Source organism: Oncorhynchus mykiss, chromosome 15, assembly GCF_013265735.2.
Source record: "Oncorhynchus mykiss isolate Arlee chromosome 15, USDA_OmykA_1.1, whole genome shotgun sequence".
Taxonomy (NCBI): domain Eukaryota; kingdom Metazoa; phylum Chordata; class Actinopteri; order Salmoniformes; family Salmonidae; genus Oncorhynchus; species Oncorhynchus mykiss.
In genome coordinates this window covers 23923506-23946123 of record NC_048579.1, presented here as the reverse complement: position 1 = coordinate 23946123, position 22618 = coordinate 23923506, and positions in this window count along the sequence as shown.

The window sequence follows — 22618 nt, the reverse complement described above, 5'->3', positions numbered from 1 at the left end:
GGACTCATTTTACTGTGAATATAGATACGTTTGTACCCGTTTCCTCCAGCATCTTCACAAGTTTCTTTGCTGTTGTTCTGGGATTGATTTGCACTTTTCTCACCAAAGTACGTTCCTCTCTAGGAGACAGAATGCGTCTCCTTCCTGAGCAGTATGATGGTTGCGTTGTCCCATGGTGTTTATTCTTGTGTACTGTTGTTTGTACAGATGAACACGGTACCTTCAGGTATTTGTAAATTGCTCCCAAGGATGAACCAGACTTGTGGAGGTCTACAATTTTTTTTTGAGGTCCTGGCTGATTTCTTTTGATTTTCCCATGATGTCAAGCAAAGAGGCACTGGGTTTGAAGGTAGGCCTTGAAATACATCCACAGGTACACCTCCAATTGACTCAAATGGTGTCAATTAGCCTATCAGAAGCTTCTAATGCCATGGCATAATTTTCTGGAATTTTCCAAGCTGTTTAAAGACATAGTCAACTTAGTGTATGTTAACGTCTAACCCACTGGAATTGTGATAGTGAATTATAAGTGAATTAATCTGTCTGTAAAGAACTGTTGGAAAAATGTATTGTGTCCTGCACAAAGTAGATGCCCTAACCGACTTGCCAAAACTATAGTTTATTAACAGGACATTTGTGGAGTGGTTGAAAAACGAGTTTTAATGACTCCAATCTACGTGTATGTAAACTTCCGACTTCAGCTGTATGCTTCCCATGCCAATAAAGCCCTTAAATTGAATAGGAGGTGGGGAGGGAGCAAGAGTGGGAGAGAGGGGAAGAGAGCTGAACCGAGAGAACAAGAGAGATGGAACGAAGGAAGAAAAGAAAGAGGGAGCTATCAGTGAACAATCCCCGATAGTGAAGGGTTCCATTGAGTGCAAGTAGCAGGCAGTGGTAGGCTGTGATCTCACCTTTCCACACCTATCTGCCTTTAGTAAAATACTTCCAAGTCCCAAATCCCATTATAGTCAGACTTCCCCGAAACAATCAAATAAACAGTCTTTAAGACATGTCTTCAATGTACTTAATGTCGTCAATGTACTGAAGATGAATGTCTTTCTGAGCAACCTACTCACACTTCCTTGCAATACAGTAGGTGTCAATGGGTCTCTCACACCCCCTTGTTTTTCTCATTGATCTATGAAGGATTAACTAAGTGAGGATCTTGATCATCTTTCAGCAGGGTACCAAAGGGTTACCACTGCTGGGTTAATACACATCCAACACAGTACTAACACAAAGTGACTATATACACACACACACAGCTATCACCATAAGTTAAAAAGAGGGCAGGGGAGAGATGGTAAATTATACAACCACTTAAAAGGAAGTGATTCCCAAACCTTCAATAACAAAGCAATTACCTACAGAGAGATGGACCTGTAGAAGAGTCCCCTAAGAAAACTGGTCCTGGGGCTCTGTTCACAAACAGGGTCCTTTCTGTCAGAGGAAGGCCCTAAAATGGTCAAAGACTCCAGACACCCTTAGTCATAGACTGTTCTCTCTGCTACCGCACGGCAAGCGGTACCGGAGCGTCAAGTCTAGGTCCAAAAGGCTTCTTAACAGCTTCAACCTCCAAGCCATAAGACTCCCGAACAGCTAATAAAAGGGCTCCCCAGACCCCTCTTTTATGCTGCTGCTACTCTCTGTTTATAATCTATGCGTAGTCACTTTACCTCCACCTATATGTACATATGACCTCAATTACCTGGACTAACCGGTGCCCCCGCACATTGATTCTGTAGCAGTACCCCCCTGTATATAGCCTCGGTTGTTATTTAACTGTTGCTGTTTAATTATTTGTTACTTTTTTCTTAAAACTTCTTAAAGCATTGTTGGTTAAGGGCTCGTAAGTAAGCATTTCACTGTAAGGTAACCTGTTGTATTCGGCGCAAGTGACAAATAAAATTGGTTTTATAGAGGCACACATGGAGTCAGTCCATCAGTGGTGTAAAACATGAAACAAAAAGGCTTCTATAAGTGGAGATATTTGCATTCCCTAGCAGTGTTCCATTCACACCTGTTGTTCGCTCCTAAATCAAATCAAAATGAAATTGGTCGCGTACAAACATTTGAGGAGGTTATCGAAGGTGTAGCAAAATGCTCGTGTTTCTAGCTCCAACATGGCGGTAAGAGCAATACAGAACAATACACACGTTATCCAAAAAAGTAAAAAGAAAGAAACAATGAAATATCAAAACGAATACAATTAACAACCCAAAGGGCACTGTAGCAGTAAAAAAAAAATGCAATCTATACGTATGTGCAGTATAGCCGGAGAATTTACACCAGATATACTAAGAATTATATGTACAACAGTAGATATATTAGAATGAGCTATGTGGTGTGTATAAATAGTTAACTAAAATGTAATGTAGAATAGAAGTAATATTAGAACGAGCTGTCGAGAATAGAAATGCTCTTTCTCTCTCGCTAGCGCTCACCCTCTGCTAAAGAAATTGGTGAACAGCATCTAAATTGGCTAAAATAACTGCATATACAATCCAATTTTGATAAACTCGCATGTCTATAGGGGGAAATACCACAGTGTGCCATCACAACAGCAAGATTGTGACCTGTTGCCACAAGAAAAGGGCAACCAGTGAGGAATAAACACCAATGTAAATACAACCCATATGTTTATTTTCCCTTTTGTACATCATTACAAGGCTGTATCTAGACATAATTATCATGACACAAGGCGAGACCCAGATGCAGACACAGGAGGCAGATGGTTGGAGTTTTACAATGTTTATTAATCCAAAGGGGTTGGCAAGAGAATGGTTGTGGACAGGCAAAAGGTCAAAACCAGTTCAGAGTCCAGGAGGTACAGAGTGGCAGACAGGCTCGAGGTCAAGGCAGGCAGAATGGTCAGGCAGGTGAGTCCAGAACAGGCAAGGGTCAAAACCGGGAGGACTAGAAAAAGGAGAATAGCAAAGGCAGGAGTATGGGGCAAAATGCTGGTTGACTTGGAACATACAAGACGAGCTGGCACAGAGAGACAGGAAACACAGGGATAAATACACTGGGGAAAACAAGCAACACCTGGAGGGGGGTGGAGACAATAACAAGGACAGGTGAAACAGATCAGGGTGTGACACATACTAGTGTCTTCACTGACATTTTCAACCTCTTCATGACCGAGTCTGTAATACCTACATGTTTCAAGCAGACCACCACAGTCCCTGTGCCCAAGAATGCAAAGATAACCTGCCTAAATGACTACCGACCCATAGCACTCACGTCTGTAGCCATGAGGTTTCACATCAACAACACATTATTATGGTCCAAACATACCAAGACAGTTGTGAAGAGGGCACGACAACCCTTTTTCTCCCTCAGGAGACAGAATGTATTTGGCATGGGTCCCCAGATACTCAAAAATTCTACAGCTGCACCATCGAGAGCATCCCGTCATCTGTGGATCTGTTGGGGCGGTATGCGAATTGGAGTGGGTCCAGGGTTTCCGGGATGATCACCGTCTGGTATGGCAACTGCTTGGCATTCGACCGTAAGGCGCTACAGTGGGTAGTGCGTATGGCCCAAAACATAACTGGGGCCAAGCTTAGTGCCATCCAGATCCTATATACTAGGCGGTGTCAGAGGAAGGCCACAAAAATTGTCAAAGACTCCATGTCATAGACGGTTCTCTCTGCTACCGCACAACAAGCGGTACCGGAGCACCAAGTCTTGGTCCAAAAGGCTCCTTAACAGCTTCAACCCCCAAGCCATCAGCCTGCTGAACAATTAATCAAATGGCCACCAGACTATTTACATTGACCCCCCCCCCCTTTGTTTTTACACTGCTGCTACTAGCTGTTTATCGTCTATGCATAGTCACTTTACCCCTACCTACATGTACATATTACCTCGACATCGACTCAGTACCGGTACCCCCTATACATAGCCCTGTTATTGTTATGTCATTTTATCATGTAACTTTTTATTACATTTTTTACTTTAGTTTATTTAGTAAATATTTTCTCAATTATTTCTTGAACTGCATTTTTGGTTAAGGGCTTGTAAGTAAGCATTTCACGGTAAGGTCTACTACACCTGTTGTATTCGGCAAATGTGACAAATAAAATGGTATTTGATTTGGGGGGCTACTCAGTTGATTTAATATGGCAATCTGAAATGTCTCTATTCCTTTGGAACATTTGTGAGTGTGATGTTTACCGTTCATTTAACTTTTGTTTATTATCTATTTCACTTGCTTAGGCAATGTAAACATATGTTTCCCATGCCAATAAAGCCCTTTGAATTGAATTGAATGGAGAGATGGAGTGAGAACAAAAAAAACTGTGATATGGCCCAACAGATGGCTAAATAAGACCAACGGCACCAAACACTGCTTCTCCACCTCCCTCTCAACACTACTTCTCCACCTCCCACCTTCCTTCGCTCCCTCCCTCCCACCCAACACTACTTCTCTGAGGGGACAAAAGTTCTGCACTATGTAGGGAGTAGGGTGCCATTTGGGACACAGATTCAGCCTCATATCACCACAACTTTCCCTGGTATTCTCTCCCCTCCCCAACTACCTCTCGGGGAATCCCTCCAGCTTCAACCCCCACCCCTGCTCTTCCTCCACACACCAGGCCCCAACAACACCCCCGCCCCCCCACAAACTCAGACCCCCAACTCCAAAACACCCCAGCCCCTGGATATGACCGTTTCAACTAGCCTCCTCCCCTCCTCCCCCAACCTCCTCACCCCTCAGTGGGGCTTGTTGCAGGTGCAGGCAATTTTGGGGGGCTACTCGGTTCACTAGCCCCATTCATTACCTCCTGAATGAGACACACATGGTGTCATAGTCCTGTTCCTAGCTCTACGTCAATGAGGAAGCTAAGACAGGAGAGGGAGAGAGAGGAACGGGGGGGGAGGAACAGAAAATAAGGGGGGGGGGGGGGGGGTTGGAATGCAGACTTGAATGTGCAGACCTGAGTGACATTAGCCTGTCTTGTACTACACATGGAGTACTGAATGCTAACGTCACACTAACGCCCTGCTCTAGGACTGGACGGCAGGTGGGTGGTATGGTGGGCTCTGCTTGGTGTCAGGTGTCGAGAAGAGGACAGGATCGGCATCCCAAATGGCACTCGATTCTCTGTCCTGGTCAAAAGTAGTGCACTATATAGGGAATATTTTGGCTCCCGTGTGGCGCAGGGGTCTAAGTCACTGCATCTCAGTGCTAGAGGAGTCACTACAGACACAGCCTGGATTCGAACCAGGGTATCACAACCGGCCGTGATTGGGAGTCCCATAGGGAGGCGCACAATTGGCCCAGCGTCGTCCGGGTTAGGGGAGGGTTTGGCCCGGGTAGGCTGTCATTGTAAATAAGAGTTTGTTCCTAACTGACTTGCTTAGTTAAATAAAGGTTACTTAAAAAAATAAATAAATAGGGGGCCATTTGGGAGGCACCAGGATCAAAGTGAATGGTGCATACTGAATGGTGCATGCTGGGAGTGTCTGTCAGCTTGTAACACAAGGTGTAACACAAAGTGACACCCAGAGGATGATGGGGGGCAAGCCAAGCTGGTCAGTGGCGGATGTAGTAGGATAAGCCAAGGTGGCATTGCTGTAGAGTTGGTGTGTGTAGGGTAGTTCCTAATAATACCCTTCTGAGTCTATATTTATCAGTGGCCCTGGTCCCCTCGCTGGTTCCCAGGACCCTGAAGCCCTGGTTGGGGTCACATGCAGACAAACACACCGAGGTCGCTCCGGAGGAAGGGTGAGAGGAGGGAGGAACGAAGCTACCGTAGTCAAGTCCTAATGTGTCCCCGGGTCCTGGGCGTCAGCTGAACACGCTGCACACGCATGTAGAGAGAGCCCAGCTCACGCCATCCGCCTATTGCTACACGCATGTAGAGAGAGCCCAGCTCACGCCACCCGCCTATTGCTACACGCATGTTCCCCACTAACACACACCCACATGGCTTTACACGTACTGTATGACACAACACACAAACGCATGTGGTTGTGTATGTGCGGCAGCATCTGTTACACGGACCAAAGCTTCTTGTCAGTGTACAGGCCTTGGTTTCTTATATGTGAAGACAAAAACCAGAAATACTGTATATGGGCTAAATATTTACACAATATCCAGACTGTTGTCACATACCAAGATCAATATCAGGACTGTTCTAACATACCAAGATCAATATCAGGACTGTTCTCACATACCAAGATCAATATCAGGACTGTTCTCACATACCAAGATCAATGTGAGGACTGTTCTCACATACCAAGATCAATGTGAGGACTGTTCTCACATACCAAGATCAATATCAGGACTGTTCTCACATACCAAGATCAATGTGAGGACTGTTCTCACATACCAAGATCAATGTGAGGACTGTTCTCACATACCAATATCAATATCAGGACAGTTCTCACATACCAAGATCAATATCTAATATTCCTGATAGGAATTAGTCTCATCCTCAAAATGTGTCAAATCAGTGATTCAGCCCATCCTCCCATGGTCTGCCTGCCCGTGTCCCAAATTGCACCCTATTCCCATAGGGCTCTGGTCAAAAGTAGTGCACAATAAGGAACATTGTGCCATTTGTGACGCATCCCCAGACGGTGGTTCTCGTATCCCAGAGTGCCTTGGGGTATGCCCTGTGGGCCCTGGTCATTACATGGCTGTCACTCATCTGGTGAGTTAGAATGTCTTTGATCTGCTTACCTCTACCCACAGAGAGGTTATCTTCTGTTCTCTTCATCTCTACCTGATTCTAACTGCACTGGAACCCACCAGATAAGCAACATGACATTTGTAGCTAATTGAACTAAATATAATGAAGCTAATATAACTCTATCTCTAATCTAAGCTAGAGTCACAACCCCACAACTGGTTCAGGCCCATAATTTGATAACAGTTGTCTAATGGGCTTTGTGGTGTACTGCAAAAGGAAAAGTAGTAGTTTAGTAGTAGTGTAGTAGTCAATGATGTATATAAACCCTGTATTGCTGATGCTATGCATTGGCCAATGAAAGACTTTGAAGCCACCAGTCAGCCATATTGGCACTCCCCAGTGGCAGCAGTCCTCCATAGGAATAAATGGAATTCTACACTATTTTTTATGAAATGTTTCCAGGACAACGTGACATGTATTGAAGTATTTTCGTTGTTGTAGGGGCAACAGTAACAGTAATCTAAAAATATATATTTTAAGGATTTTTTTTGTATATGTTTTGTAAAGCTGTTTAGCTCACATAATATAATTTTAAAGTATGTGTTAAGGTATCTGTAATAGAATACATGAGGCAAAAGTAGAAAATGAATAAATGCATTTCTATAGGTTCCAAAATATTTTTGACAATGTTGGGGGAGTGCCAAGATGGAACACAGCGCCCCCTATCAGTTATCTAGTGTACAGTTCAGTTGGAAAGTATTCAGACCCCTTCCCATTTTCCACATTTTGTTAAGTACAGCCTTGTTCTAAAATGGATTAAATAAAAATAAATCTACACACAATACCCCGTATTGACAAAGCGAAAACAGAAAAAATATATAAAAAAATAAACAGAAATATCTTATTTTCATAAGTATTTGGAGCCTTTGCTATGAGACTCGAAATTGAGCTCAGGTGCATCCTGTTTCCAGGCCAAACTGAGCAATTGGGGGAGAAGGGCTTTGTTTAGGGAAATGATCAAGAACCTGATGGTCACTCTGACAGAGCTCCAGAGTTCCTCTGTGGAGATGGGAGAACCTTTCAGAATAACCACCATCTCTGCAGCACTCCACCAAGCAGGCCTTTATGTTAGAGTGTCCAGACAGAAGCCACTCCTTGGTAAAAGGCACATGACAGTTGGAGTTTGCCAAAAGACACCTAAAAGACTCTCAGACCATGAGAAACATGATTCTGTGGTCTGATGAAACCAAGATTGAACTCTTTGGCCTGAATCCCCAGCGCCACGTCTGGTGGAAACCTGGCATCATCCCTACGGTGAATCATGGTGGTGGCAGCATCATGCTGTGGAGATGTTTTTCAGTGGCAGGGAGACTAGTCAACATCGAGGGAAAGATGAACGGAGCAAAGTACAGAGAGATCCTTGATGAAAACCTGCTCCAGAACACTCAGGACCTCAGAACACTCTGGACACTTCCAACAGGACAATGACCCTAAGCACACAGCAGAGGAGTGGCTTTGGGACAAGTCTCCGAATGTCCTTGAGTGGCCCAGCCAAAGCCTGGACTTGAACATCTCTAGGGAGACCTGAAAAATAGCTGTGCAGCGACGCTTGTCATCCAACCTGACAGAGCTTGAGAGGATTTGCAGAGAAGAAGAGAAACTTCCCAAATACAGGTGTGCCAAGTTTGTAGCGTCATACCCAAGAAGACTCGAGGCTGTAATCACAGGCAAAGGTGCTTCAACAAAGTACTGAGTAAAGGGTCTGAATACTTATGTAAATGTGATTTCAGTTTAACATTTTTTATACATTTGCAAAAATGTTTTTAAAAAAGAAAAAGTTTTTGCTTTGTCATTATGGGGTATTGTGTGTAGATTGATGAGGGAAAAAAACGATTTAATACATTTTAGTATAAGGTTGTAACAAAATAAAATATGGAAAATGTCAAGGGGTCTGAATACTTTCCGAATGCACTGTGTATAGAAATCATTGGTTGTAGTAGTAATGTACTACAAAGGGAATCGAGTCAAATTAGTCTACTACAAGGGGAGTAGAGTATTACATCATTTCTAATTACCCCTTTAGGGTTATGGTCAAAAGTAGTTCACTATATAGGGAATAGGGTGCCATTTGGGACACATCCACACAGAGTTCCTTGTGAAATAGAGATCGTTCTAGAAGTGTGTCCATCATCTGCATACAATATGTGCAAAGGAAGGTCATGTTGTTCCAAGAAAAATAATCATTGTTTTTTATCATCTTGGCTATTTAACTAAGCTCTTCGGACACTTGTCTCATTGTGTGGAAGCAGTTAGTGTGTAATGAAGTGTGATGTGCTGCTCTGTACTCAGGAGGGATTCAACCAGCTATGCAAATCTGCCCTAATTTTGATAGTTGTTCAACAGGATGTTTTTGGTTCAATTACCTGTAATCAAATTACCTTGATTTGATCAAATAGTTTCCTCAAAGAGAATCACTTCCTATGTAGTGTGGTTCATATACAGTGAGCGGACACCATCTTTCTCTTCACAGAGACACATTCATGAATGATTCACTTCCTTTAAATGTGACACCATATTAGCTATTTTTGCATATATATATCTCACCTTTGCAATAGCTTCACTCCAAATCGACATATCCCACATCATTTTCATAATAAACCCATTAGCCTGCACAATGTGTCCGTGTATTCTACGTCTCTCATGTAGGAACACTAAGTAAGACATTAGCCTCATGACGTTGTGTTAGATTGCACCAGTTCATTTACTGTCTTGCCACAGCCTTGATAAACTCAACCTGCAACCTACCATTCGGGACAAACTGGTATAAGTCAACTTTTTAACGATTGACCATTTTGATTCCTCCTTATTTTCTTTGAATATCCAGCTCAAAAACAGTCTATGGAAATAATGCTTTAAAAAACTAAATGCAATTGAAATCGTGCTGAGTGCAATCTGCTATGAGGGGGTTTGGCATGGTAAACATAACTGTTACAGAGTAACGTGATATGAATGAACTCTAACCACTCACTGCAACCTGTCAGACAGTGTAGTGCAGGCTACGTCCCTATTCCCTATATAGTGCAGTACTTTTGACCAGAGCTCTCTGGGTTTCCCTATGGGCCCCGGTCAAAACTAGTGCACTATATAGGAAAATAGGGTGCCATTTAGACGTCACATAGCCTGGAGGGTATGAGCGTTGGTCCAGTGACCGGAAGGTTGCTGGATTGAATCCCCAAGCTGACAAGGTAAAAATCTGTCATTCTGCCCCTGAGCAGGGCAGTTAACCCAATGTTCCCCATGCACCGATGGCATGGATGTCGATTAAGGCAGCGAGCGCCCTGCACCGCTCTGATTCTGAGGGTTTTGGTTAAATGCTGAAGACACATTTCAGTTGAATGCATTCAGTTGTACAACTGACTAGGTCCTTTCAGGATGCAAAAATTGAGGTCTAATGCAAAGGGACATGTTTCAAAGTCTCGGCCTCAGCCTCTGGATCCTCTCTCTATGTCAATTAGGACTGAGGGAAACTCAACTCATACTACATAGAGAGAGAGAAGGTGGGTGCGTGTTTGTGTGGTGGACACGAGTGAGAGACTGAAAGAGGGTGGGAGTGTCAGTGTATGTAAGACAGAGAAAGTGCTGGACAAGGATGAATGGTGCAAGAATGAAAGGAGAAAAATAAAAACAGGGTATGTGATGCAGCCCACTTCCTGTCTGGGGGTCTTTGTCTGGCCTTGTGTGTTATTGGGAGATGGTGGTGGGGGGGGGGGGGGGGCTGTCAACACTACATGCCACTAACAGAGAGAGAGAAGAGAGGGAAAGGGGAGAAAATAAGCAAGTATGTTAGAGAGAAAGAGAGAGAGACAAAGGAGAGAGATAGCGAGAGAAAGGGGGAGGGGGCTGTCAACTCTACATGCTACTAATGGACTCAGGTAGGCCTGGTAGCCCCACGTTCCCCCCGGTTTTGTAATGGGTCTAGGTGTAGACTAACAGCAAAATGCTACTTACTCATGGGTCCAACAATGCAGAGTTAAAGATAAAGATTAAAATAAGTGACAAGGAATAATTACACAGTGAATAACGAATAACAATAAAGAGTAAAATAATAAAATGGCTATATACAGGGAGTACCAGTACCGAGTCGATGTGCAGGGGAATGAGGTCATTGAGGTAGCTAATGTACAGGTAGATATGTATAGGTAGTGGTAAAATGACTAGGCAACAGGATAGATAATAGACTGAGCTGTAGCAGCGTATGTGGTGTGAGCGTGTGTTTGTGTGGAGGCTTCAGTACACATGTGTGCGCATGTTGTGTGTGTGGGCGTATGTAGTGTGTGCATGTGTGTGTGTTGGGGTGTCAGTATAAGTATGTGTGAGTGTGGGGTTAGAGTCCAGTGTGTGTGTGTGTTTATGTGTGTGTTGGGGTGTCAGTGTAAGTATGTGTGAGTGTGGGGGTAGAGTCCAGTGTGTGTGTGTATTTGTGTGTGTGTTGGGGTGTCAGTGTAAGTATGTGTGAGTGTGTGGTTAGAGTCTAGTGTGTGTGTGTGTGTGTTGGGGTGTCAGTGTAAGTATGTGTGAGTGTGGAGGTAGAGTCCAGTGTGTGTGTGTGTTTATGTGTGTGTTGGGGTGTCAGTGTAAGTATCTGTGAGTGTGGGGGTAGAGTCTAGTGTGTGTGTGTGTGTTTATGTGTGTGTTGGGGTGTCGGTGTAAGTATGTGTGAGTGTGGGGGTAGAGTCTAGTGTGTGTGTGTGTGTGTTTATGTGTGTGTTGGGGTGTCAGTGTAAGTATGTGTGAGTGTGGGGTTAGAGTCCAGTGTGTGTGTGTGTTTATGTGTGTGTTGGAGTGTCAGTGTAAGTATGTGTGAGTGTGGGGGTAGAGTCTAGTGTGTGTGTGTGTGTGTTTATGTGTGTGTCGGGGTGTCAGTGTAAGTATCTGTGAGTGTGGGGGTAGAGTCTAGTGTGTGTGTTTATGTGTGTGTTGGGGTGTCAGTGTAAGTATGTGTGAGTGTGGGGGTAGAGTCTAGTGTGTGTGTGTGTGTGTGTGTTTATGTGTGTGTTGGGGTGTCAGTGTAAGTATGTGTGAGTGTGGGGGTAGAGTCTAGTGTGTGTGTGTGTGTTTATGTGTGTGTTGGGGTGTCAGTGTAAGTATGTGTGAGTGTGGGGATAGAGTCTAGTGTGTGTGTGTGTGTTTATGTGTGTGTTGGGGTGTCAGTGTAAGTATGTGTGAGTGTGGGGGTAGAGTCTAGTGTGTGTGTGTGTTTATGTGTGTGTTGGGGTGTCAGTGTAGGTATGTGTGAGTGTGGGGATAGAGTCTAGTGTGTGTGTGTGTGTTTATGTGTGTGTTGGGGTGTCAGTGTAAGTATGTGTGAGTGTGGGGGTAGAGTCTAGTGTGTGTGTGTGTTTATGTGTGTGTTGGGGTGTCAGTGTAGGTATGTGTGAGTGTGGGGATAGAGTCTAGTGTGTGTGTGTGTGTTTATGTGTGTGTTGGGGTGTCAGTGTAAGTAGTGTGGAGTGTGGGGGTAGAGTCAAATCAAATCAAATTTTATTTGTCACATACACATGGTTAGCAGATGTTAATGCGAGTGTAGCGAAATGCTTGTGCTTCTAGTTCCGACAATGCAGTAATAACAAGTAATCTAACTAACAATTCCAAAACTACTGTCTTGTACACAGTGTAAGGGGATAAAGAATATGTACATAAGGATATATGAATGAGTGATGGTACAGAGCAGCATAGGCAAGATACAGTAGATGGTATCGAGTACAGTATGTACAAATGAGATGAGTATGTAAACAAAGTGGCATAGTATAGTATAAAGTGGCTAGTGATACATGTATTACATAAGGATACCGTCGATGATATAGAGTACAGTATATACGTATGCATATGAGATGAATAATGTAGGGTAAGTAACATTTATATAAGGTAGCATTGTTTAAAGTGGCTAGTGATATATTTACATCATTTCCCATCAATTCCCATTATTAAAGTGGCTGGAGTTGAGTCAGTGTCAGTGTGTTGGCAGCAGCCACTCAGTGTTAGTGGTGGCTGTTTAACAGTCTGATGGCCTTGAGATAGAAGCTGTTTTTCAGTCTCTCGGTCCCAGCTTTGATGCACCTGTACTGACCTCGCCTTCTGGATGATAGCGGGGTGAACAGGCAGTGGCTCGGGTGGTTGATGTCCTTGATGATCTTTATGGCCTTCCTGTGACATCGGGTGGTGTAGGTGTCCTGGAGGGCAGGTAGTTTGCCCCCGGTGATGCGTTGTGCAGACCTCACTACCCTCTGGAGAGCCTTACGGTTGAGGACGGTGCAGTTGCCATACCAGGCGGTGATACAGCCCGCCAGGATGCTCTCGATTGTGCATCTGTAGAAGTTTGTGAGTGCTTTTGGTGACAAGCCGAATTTCTTCAGCCTCCTGAGGTTGAAGAGGCGCTGCTGCACCTTCTTCACGATGCTGTCTGGTTGAGTAGACCAATTCAGTTTGTCTGTGATGTGTATGCCGAGGAACTTAAAACTTGCTACCCTCTCCACTACTGTTCCATCGATGTGGATAGGGGGGTGTTCCCTCTGCTGTTTCCTGAAGTCCACAATCATCTCCTTAGTTTTGTTGACGTTGAGTGTGAGGTTATTTTCCTGACACCACACTCCGAGGGCCCTCACCTCCTCCCTGTAGGCCGTCTCATCGTTGTTGGTAATCAAGCCTACCACTGTTGTGTCGTCCGCAAACTTGATGATTGAGTTGGAGGCGTGCGTGGCCACGCAGTCGTGGGTGAACAGGGAGTACAGGAGAGGGCTCAGAACGCACCCTTGTGGGGCCCCAGTGTTGAGGATCAGCGGGGAGGAGATGTTGTTGCCTACCCTCACCACCTGGGGGCGGCCCGTCAGGAAGTCCAGTACCCAGTTGCACAGGGCGGGGTCGAGACCCAGGGTCTCGAGCTTGATGACGAGCTTGGAGGGTACTATGGTGTTGAATGCCGAGCTGTAGTCGATGAACAGCATTCTCACATAGGTATTCCTCTTGTCCAGATGGGTTAGGGCAGTGTGCAGTGTGGTTGAGATTGCATCGTCTGTGGACCTATTTGGGCGGTAAGCAAATTGGAGTGGGTCTAGGGTGTCAGGTAGGGTGGAGGTGATATGGTCCTTGACTAGTCTCTCAAAGCACTTCATGATGACGGATGTGAGTGCTACGGGGCGGTAGTCGTTTAGCTCAGTTACCTTAGCTTTCTTGGGAACAGGAACAATGGTGGCCCTCTTGAAGCATGTGGGAACAGCAGACTGGTATAGGGATTGATTGAATATGTCCGTAAACACACCGGCCAGCTGGTCTGCGCATGCTCTGCGGGCGCGGCTGGGGATGCCGTCTGGGCCTGCAGCCTTGCGAGGGTTAACACGTTTAAATGTCTTACTCACCTCGGCTGCAGTGAAGGAGAGACCGCATGTTTTTGTTGCAGGCCGTGTCAGTGGCACTGTATTGTCCTCAAAGCGGGCAAAAAAGTTATTTAGTCTGCCTGGGAGCAAGACATCCTGGTCCGTGACCGGGCTGGATTTCTTCCTGTAGTCCGTGATTGACTGTAGACCCTGCCACATGCCTCTTGTGTCTGAGCCATTGAATTGAGATTCTACTTTGTCTCTGTACTGGCGCTTAGCTTGTTTGATAGCCTTGCGGAGGGAATAGCTGCACTGTTTGTATTCGGTCATGTTACCAGACACCTTGCCCTGATTAAAAGCAGTGGTTCGCGCTTTCAGTTTCACACGAATGCTGCCATCAATCCACGGTTTCTGGTTAGGGAATGTTTTAATCGTTGCTATGGGAACGACATCTTCAACGCACGTTCTAATGAACTCGCACACCGAATCAGCGTATTCGTCAATGTTGTTATCTGACGCAATACGAAACATCTCCCAGTCCACGTGATGGAAGCAGTCTTGGAGTGTGGAGTTAGCTTGGTCGGACCAGCGTTGGACAGACCTCAGCGTGGGAGCCTCTTGTTTTAGTTTCTGTCTGTAGGCAGGGATCAACAAAATGGAGTCGTGGTCAGCTTTTCCGAAAGGGGGGCGGGGCAGGGCCTTATATGCGTCGCTGAAGTTAGAGTAACAATGATCCAAGGTCTTTCCTCCCCTGGTTGCGCAATCGATATGCTGATAAAATTTGGGGAGTCTTGTTTTCAGATTAGCCTTGTTAAAATCCCCAGCTACAATGAATGCAGCCTCCGGATAAATTGTTTCCAGTTTGCAGAGAGTTAAATAAAGTTCGTTCAGAGCCATCGATGTGTCTGCTTGGGGGGGATATATACGGCTGTGATTATAATCGAAGAGAATTCTCTTGGTAGATAATGCGGTCTACATTTGATTGTGAGGAATTCTAAATCAGGTGAACAGAAGGATTTGAGTTCCTGTATGTTTCTTTCATCACACCATGTCACGTTGGCCATGAGGCATACGCCCCCGCCCCTCTTCTTACCAGAAAGATGTTTGTTTCTGTCAGCGCGATGTGTGGAGAAACCCGTTGGCTGCACCGCTTCGGATAGCGTCTCTCCAGTGAGCCATGTTTCAGTGAAGCAAAGGACGTTACAGTCTCTGATGTCCCTCTGGAATGCTACCCTTGTTCGGATTTCATCAACCTTGTTGTCAAGAGACTGGACATTGGCAAGAAGAATGCTAGGGAGTGGTGCGCGCTGTGCCCGTCTCCGGAGTCTGACCAGAAGACCGCCTCGTTTCCCTCTCTTTCGGAGTCGTTTTTTTGGGTCGCTGCATAGGATCCACTCCGTTGTCCTGTTTGTAAGGCAGAACACAGGATCCGCGTCGCGAAAAACATATTCTTGGTCGTACTGATGGTGAGTTGATGCTGATCTTATATTCAGTAGTTCTTCTCGACTGTATGTAATGAAACCTAAGATGACCTGGGGTACTAATGTAAGAAATAACACGTAAAAAAACAAAAAACTGCATAGTTTCCTAGGAACGCGAAGCGAGGCGGCCATCTCTGTCGGCGCCGGAAGTACCTTAGTCTAGTGTGTGTGTGTGTTTATGTGTGTGTTGGGGTGTCAGTGTAAGTATGTGTGAGTGTGGGGGTAGAGTCTAGTGTGTGTGCATAGAGTCAGTGCAAGAGAGTTCATTTAAAAAAAAGGGTAAATGCAGGTAGTCTGGGTAGGCATTTGATTAGCTATTTAGCAGTCTTGTTAAAAAGTCTTATGGCTTGGGTGTAGAAGCTGTTCAGGGTCCTGTTGGTTCCAGACGTGGTGCACTGGTACCGCATGCCGTGCGATAGCAGAGAGATCAGTCTCTGTCTTGTCTGGCTGGAGTCTTAGAATTTTTGGGGGTGAGGGGCCTACCTCTGACAGCACCTGGCATAGAGGTCCTGGATGTTTTTTAAATTTTTATTTATCCGTTATTTGACCAGGTAAGTTGACAGAGAACACGTTCTCATTTACAGCAACGACCTGAGGAATAGTTACAGGGGAGAGGACTTGGCCAAGCTACAGTACCTGCCATCCAGGACCTTTCCGCTCTTCCTTTTATCACAGAAAGCCTCAGACATGCCTTCGAACCTCCTACGACAGAAATTGAACCATTAAAGAGACTAAGCGAAGAGACCCTTGACAAGAAACACACCATGTATTGGAGCATACACACTTTACCTCCCTCAGTAGACAAAACAAATTGTCTTGTCTCAATAGGGCTGGTGAGGAGAGGAGGGATAGGAGGCTGTCATTACATACATCTGTTTGTCCGGGAGGAACACCTCCCGAATAGCACCCTATTCCAGAAATAGGGTACTATGGGCCCTGGTCAAAGTAGTGCACTAAACAGTGTAGGGAATAGGGTGCTATTTGATACGAACCTAGACAGGGCCAGAGATAAGGGTCAGTCCATGTCTGTCTGTATAGCTGGTGAAGTGTTGCTGTTGCACTCGGACTAGGAAACAAACAGACTGAATGGAATATAAGAGGTTCAGCCATGCCTAGCTAGCACCAGTCTACCTGGCTTTGGATCTTAAAGTGGAGAATGTGAAAACTATGGGATGTGTTCTATCTTCTCATCTATTCTCTTATCATCTTCTCTTTTCTTCCCCTCTCCACTCACAAGGCTTGAGTACACAAACAAACTGGGTCAGTAAGTTTACAGCCCTTTAAACTGGGAGGAAATTAGGACAAGTCTCCTTAGACTTCCAAATGTCTTGAACCTTAGAAACCCAGAGAGAGAGGAGGCTCTATTGTTGCCATTCCCTCATCTGCATCCCAAAAGGCACCCTATTTCTTATATAGTGTGCTACTTCTGACCAGGGCACTGTGCAGGGAGCAGTGTGCCATTTGGGACGCAGACCCGTCTCCAAGGGGCTTTTGGGAGGTCTCGTCTTCGCAGAGCGACGCTCCGTGTCCGGATGCAGGTTTTAATCCCCTCAGGCTGATACAGAAACAAGAAGGAAGGGAGGAGGAAGAAGGGATCTGTCCCAAATGAGACCCTAGCTCCTATATAGTGCACTACAGGACCCTGGTCAAAAGTAGTGCACTATATGGGTAACAGGGTTCCAGTTCGGAAGCAGACAAGGAGAGAGGAGGGAAGGAAGGAGGAGGGATGAGAAGAGAGGAAGGGAAGGAGGAAGGCCCATCTCCTCTGCAACATCTGATATGCATGGCTGAGTATCGTGTGTCCCCAAAATGGCAACCTACTCCCTATATAGTACACTACTTTTGACCAGAGTCCTACGTAGCACTTTATAGGGAACAGGGTGCCATTTTGGACAGGGTCATAATCCTGTATAGCATGCTGTCAGCAGCATGGTGAGAGATAGAATAAGGATTTGTGTGTGGGGCAGATAGTCAATGAGATCACACAGGACACTCACGCGCTCTGGCAACAGCACCTCGGTCACACCGATCCTCAAAACAGGGACCCCACAGGGGTGCGTGCTCACCGTGTCCCTCCTGCACTCCCTGTTCACCCATGACAGCGTGGCTACGCACGTACTCAACTTAATCATCAAGTTTGCTGATGACACAACAGCCTGATTTACCAACAACAACGAGACAGCCTACCGAGAGGAGGCGAAAGCCCCCTGGAGGCCAGGAAAATAACTAATCTAAGGAGCGGATCGTGGACTACAGGAGACAGGACGTCCCCCACATCCACAGAGCCACAGTGGAGGGGATCAACAGCTTCAGGCCATCAGACTGTTGAACAGTCGTCACTAGACGGCTGTCACCCGGCACTCAACCGTGCACCATAGAGCCTACTGAACACTGGTCACTTTAATAAAATGTTTACATATTGTTTAACACACTTCAACTGTACATGCTGTATTCTAGTCAGGGGTGATCCTATGTAAGTGCTGCTGTACAGACCTTTTCTGTTCATAGACTGTCCACAATGTTTCTACACACCATTCACATACACATATATTTCTATTCCCAGACTATGTTTCTATTACTCTGATATGTCTCCATTTCTTGTTCTATTTGTACTTTTGGATAATGTGTGTAATTGTCATTGTATTGCTAGATATTGCTGGATTGTTGGGAACATAAACATTTCGCTGCACCTGCAATAACATCTGCAAAACTGTGTATGAGACCAACACATTTTGATTTGATTTGAGGCACATACACACATGCACGCATTACTGGCCAATGTTGGTCAAACACTCCAGCCCAAATGACTAGTTAAAAGAAAGTTCTTTCTCCACTGCATTTAATTAAACCTTATAAAAATCCTTCCTCTCTTGGTTCTGGAAGATGAAACCCCTCGTTGTGGCTGTGGTTTTTTAAAAATGGGTGTTGTTGGGTTCCTGGGACAGAGGAAGCAGAGAGACTGGCTGATTTGTGATTTGCATGCGGGTGGGAAGGGAAGAAGGGAGGAGAGGGAAAGGAAGGGTCTGTAATTTGAGTCCTTGCTTCCATTTCAACATATTTATTAGTGAATCCAGTGCTGTAACACATATAGCTGAAATCAAATAGCCTAGTACACACAAACACTTTTCAAAATGTTCAAATCAAACGCCTATTTTACAGAATAATGTGGACAGTCGGGTGCATTGCAAATTGAACATCACTGGACAGCAAAATAATAAACCAAAGCACTGATCATTGGGAACGAGATCCGAATGACTGCCGAGGCTTGACCCATACATTAAAAAGGTGGCCTACAGTACTAAAATCAACCACGTGTTAAAGTCAAAAGACCTGATTGACATGACATGAACAACAGAGCCACATCCCGAGTCCCCGTTGCCGACACATTTAGAAATCAACAGATGGTTTAGTACTCCGTTTAAATGCTCTGAAGAAGGTCCAGAGAACAAGAAACACTTTTCAGTGAGAAACCAGAAATCCAAAAACAAAGAATATTTCAAAATGTAAAAAATGTAGCCTGTGATGCAGTCCTCATGATCATTAAAGAAAAGAAAAACTACTCAGCCTACATTTCAACACCACAGCAGAAGCTTGTCCCATTTCACTTTCTTCTTGCACACTCAAACGGTCTACTGTTTAGGACGCAAGTTTGGGTATTCAGACACGGACACTATGACTGGGATGTGGTTGTGTTACCTAGCTAAACTTAAAATGAAGGCACTAACTGCAAGTCGCTCTGGGTAAGACCGTCTGCTAAATGACTCAAATGTAAAAATGTAGAGTGTTGGTTACGGAGCCCTTATAATTAGACTTAGTGAGGACAAAGGCAGTCAGTGTGTTAGGAAGGATGTGCCCCCCCCCCCCCCCAGTATATCAGTTACACTGGGGGACATCTGAACTCAAGAGACACACTGATACTCACAACGACAAGTTGCAGCAACAATCAGAGGTAGTACTACACACAAAGAAGAAACAAAACACACACTCCCATCCCAGTAATGCTAAGACAATAATAATTATGAGAGTTAAATCAAAGAATTAAACAGTATTCTCAGATTTCTTATGTTTTTCAAATTACATACTGGATAGACAAGTCACTGGTTTGCTTCCCAAATGGCACCCTATTCCCTACACATTGCAGAACTTATGACCAAAGCCTTATGCACTACATAGGAAATAGGGTGCCATTTGGGACACAGCCACCGAGTTCTGATGTTGTGTGTGTGTGTGACAGTAAAACAAAGTGGATCCCCAAGAAGCATTGTAAGTTCCGTGCGAATGAAGTGACAGAGGAGGAGAATCTATCGACATCATGGAAATGGAACGCCTAAACACACAAGGCTTCATATCCCATAATGAATTCAACAGCATATAGAACCTCTAGCAGATTCTGGAGCTGCAGTAATAGAACTGCATGGGAACAAATGTTGAACGTTTCCAGAAGTTCAGATTTGAGAGTGTCACACAGCATCAAATGACCCATCCTAAGGAAACCACAACTGAGCCCTCCGTCCTGGAAAGAAAACTGTTTGTGTATGTGTGTGTGTGTGTGTGTACACCCGCATTCGAAACAACACTGCCTAATAATCCAATTAGGCATATAACCCCCTTTAGTACACATTCTGTCAACTAAATGTCCCAATGGAACCGAGTCAAAGAGAGAAAAGCGGGAGAGAAAGAGAGAGAGAGGGGCTTTTTCTGTGTACCTTTCAGCTGGCGCACTGAATAAAATGCAAAGAGCTTTAGAGGGAAGGTTTTAGATCTTAGTAAACATGCCGGGGCTTCGAGCTCTGTTCCACTCTCTCCTGGTTGGCTGGGAGGCAGCTCCCTCGTTTGTGTCCCAAATGGCACCCTATGTCGTATGTAGTGCACTACTTCTGACCCAACCCTAATGGGCTTTGGTCAAAAGTAGTGCAATACAAAGGGAATAGGGTGTCATTTGGGAAGCAGCTCCCTTGTCTTGTCTAGCAGGGATCTTTAGTCCCCTGATAACCGGCTGCTTTTCTTTTCTCAGGATGGGCTTTAAGGGAGGGGAGACGAACCGTGCCTCTCCTGTCCGAACAACTGTCAGAGGAGAAGAGTGCCCCAGGGATGACAGAGAGCGAGAGAGAGGGGGAGAAGGACAGGACAAAAGAGAGAGGGCGAGTTTACCAGCCCCTCACTTCCCCTAACCTGCAATCCACACACACACACACACACACTTGGAATTGCTGTAGAGTGAGAGGGAAAGCGAGAGAGGTAAGAGAGGGAAGAGATAAATAAAGACTTCTGTACATTTTTCGGAGAGATGTCTTGATGCCCGTCTCTTTCATAAAACACTGACAGAGGGATTCTCTCTTCTTTCACTTCCTATCCCCCATCCCTCCATCCTCGTATCAGTCTGCAGACTCTCTCTCTCCAGGTGATATCTGGTGGCCAATGCGGGCCAGAGATTCTGATCATACATGTTGGAACAGAGAGAGAAGGAAAGAAGAGAGAGATGGTGTTCGCTCATTCTCTCTTCCTAAGTGTAATGTGTCTCAACACAGGTTAGATACTACAGTTCAGTTGGTTTGTAAAACATGAAATCCTTTCTGCCACAACCAACCAACTAGAGATAAGTGATGTGGTTTTATCATTCCATAGGCTGCACATTCATTTGGGCTGAAGTGAACAGAGAGAGAGAGAGAGAGAGAGAGAAGAGAGAAGAGAGAAGAGAGAAGAGAGAGAGAAAAAAAAAAATAATTAAGAATTCCGAACATCCACACAGTGACGGCTTATCTATCTTCCTGAGGCATGGAATCTCGGGCACACTGACGAGGTATGAGTGGTGGTAAAGGGGGAGGACACCATCCTCTCGAAACATTGTTCAATGACAGTCAAATACTCCAAGAGGGCACATCCCATTTCAATGGGCTGTCTCTCTAGTCTATGGAAACAACAGCATTTTCCGTTAATCATGCCAGCAACTCAGGGTGGATCTTAGTAAGCAAGACTGGCTTCCTATCCTGGTCTCATATGTTTCATCTACACTGATCTGAAAAGAGGGCAGGTAAGAGCAGGATAGAGACATATACGTCAGCTGATAAGAACCGAAGGTAAAAGAGGGATGAAAAACTAACGGAAGGAGGAAGGGATAGTGCATTCCTACAAAGAATTCAGGAATTCAGACCAACATCACACTAGAATTATCCCTCTATCCCTATATCCCCCCCTATGTATGCAACCAGAGCCCAGGTGTACTCTGGGAAAACAGTGTAATCTTTTATTTTCTTTTCCAGTCCCTTTCATATCCTAAAATAAAGCTCCTGATACTTCCTTGTTCTTCATTTCCTGGTTCTATATGGACCCAGATGTGTGTGTGTGTGTGTACAGATGGCCGAGCAATCCTCCCTACACCCGTGACGGATCGACTGAACACTTTCATTTCATTTCATAGATAGATAGAGAGGGAGAGAAAGAGAGAGAGGGGGGAGAGGGTGTGAGAGCATTTCCTGACGTATCTAACATTCAGCACAGTGTATGCCCACACCCATATTGTGTTATTCTAATAAATAATGTATCTTCTACATGGCAAAATAAGCCAAAGTGTTCGTACACAATGGCACCTTATTCCCTATATAGTACAGTACTTTAGAGAGTAGTGGTCAAAAGTTGTGCACCGTAAATGGAATGGAAAAGGGTACCATTTGGGATGGAGCCAGAATGTAAAGGCTGTCTCCCGGTTCAAGATGTTTAGCTGGTGCTCAACCAGACATAGAAGGCGGTCAATGGGAAAGTCAAACGGCACCCTATTCCCTATATACGGCATTACTGACGACCAGAGCCCTATGCACTACATAGGGTGCCATTTCAAACGCAAGCCTATATTTAAAAATACTGTACATGTTTGTAGTGGTGTAAATAGTTATTTGATCAAGTATTTGCTATGATGCGTGTTTCCCAAATGACCAGCCTATTCCCATAGACCGTGGGCAAAAAGTAGTGGTCCATGTAGGAGTAGTGTACCCTTTGTCACCAATGTGTATCTGGCTAGGCTAGAATGATAATGAATCAACCAGGCTAATTTAGAAATCGCAACGAATTGTTTCAATTATTACTGCATTAAATCAACTCTTCCTGTTTTATGCTTTGATGGAGAACA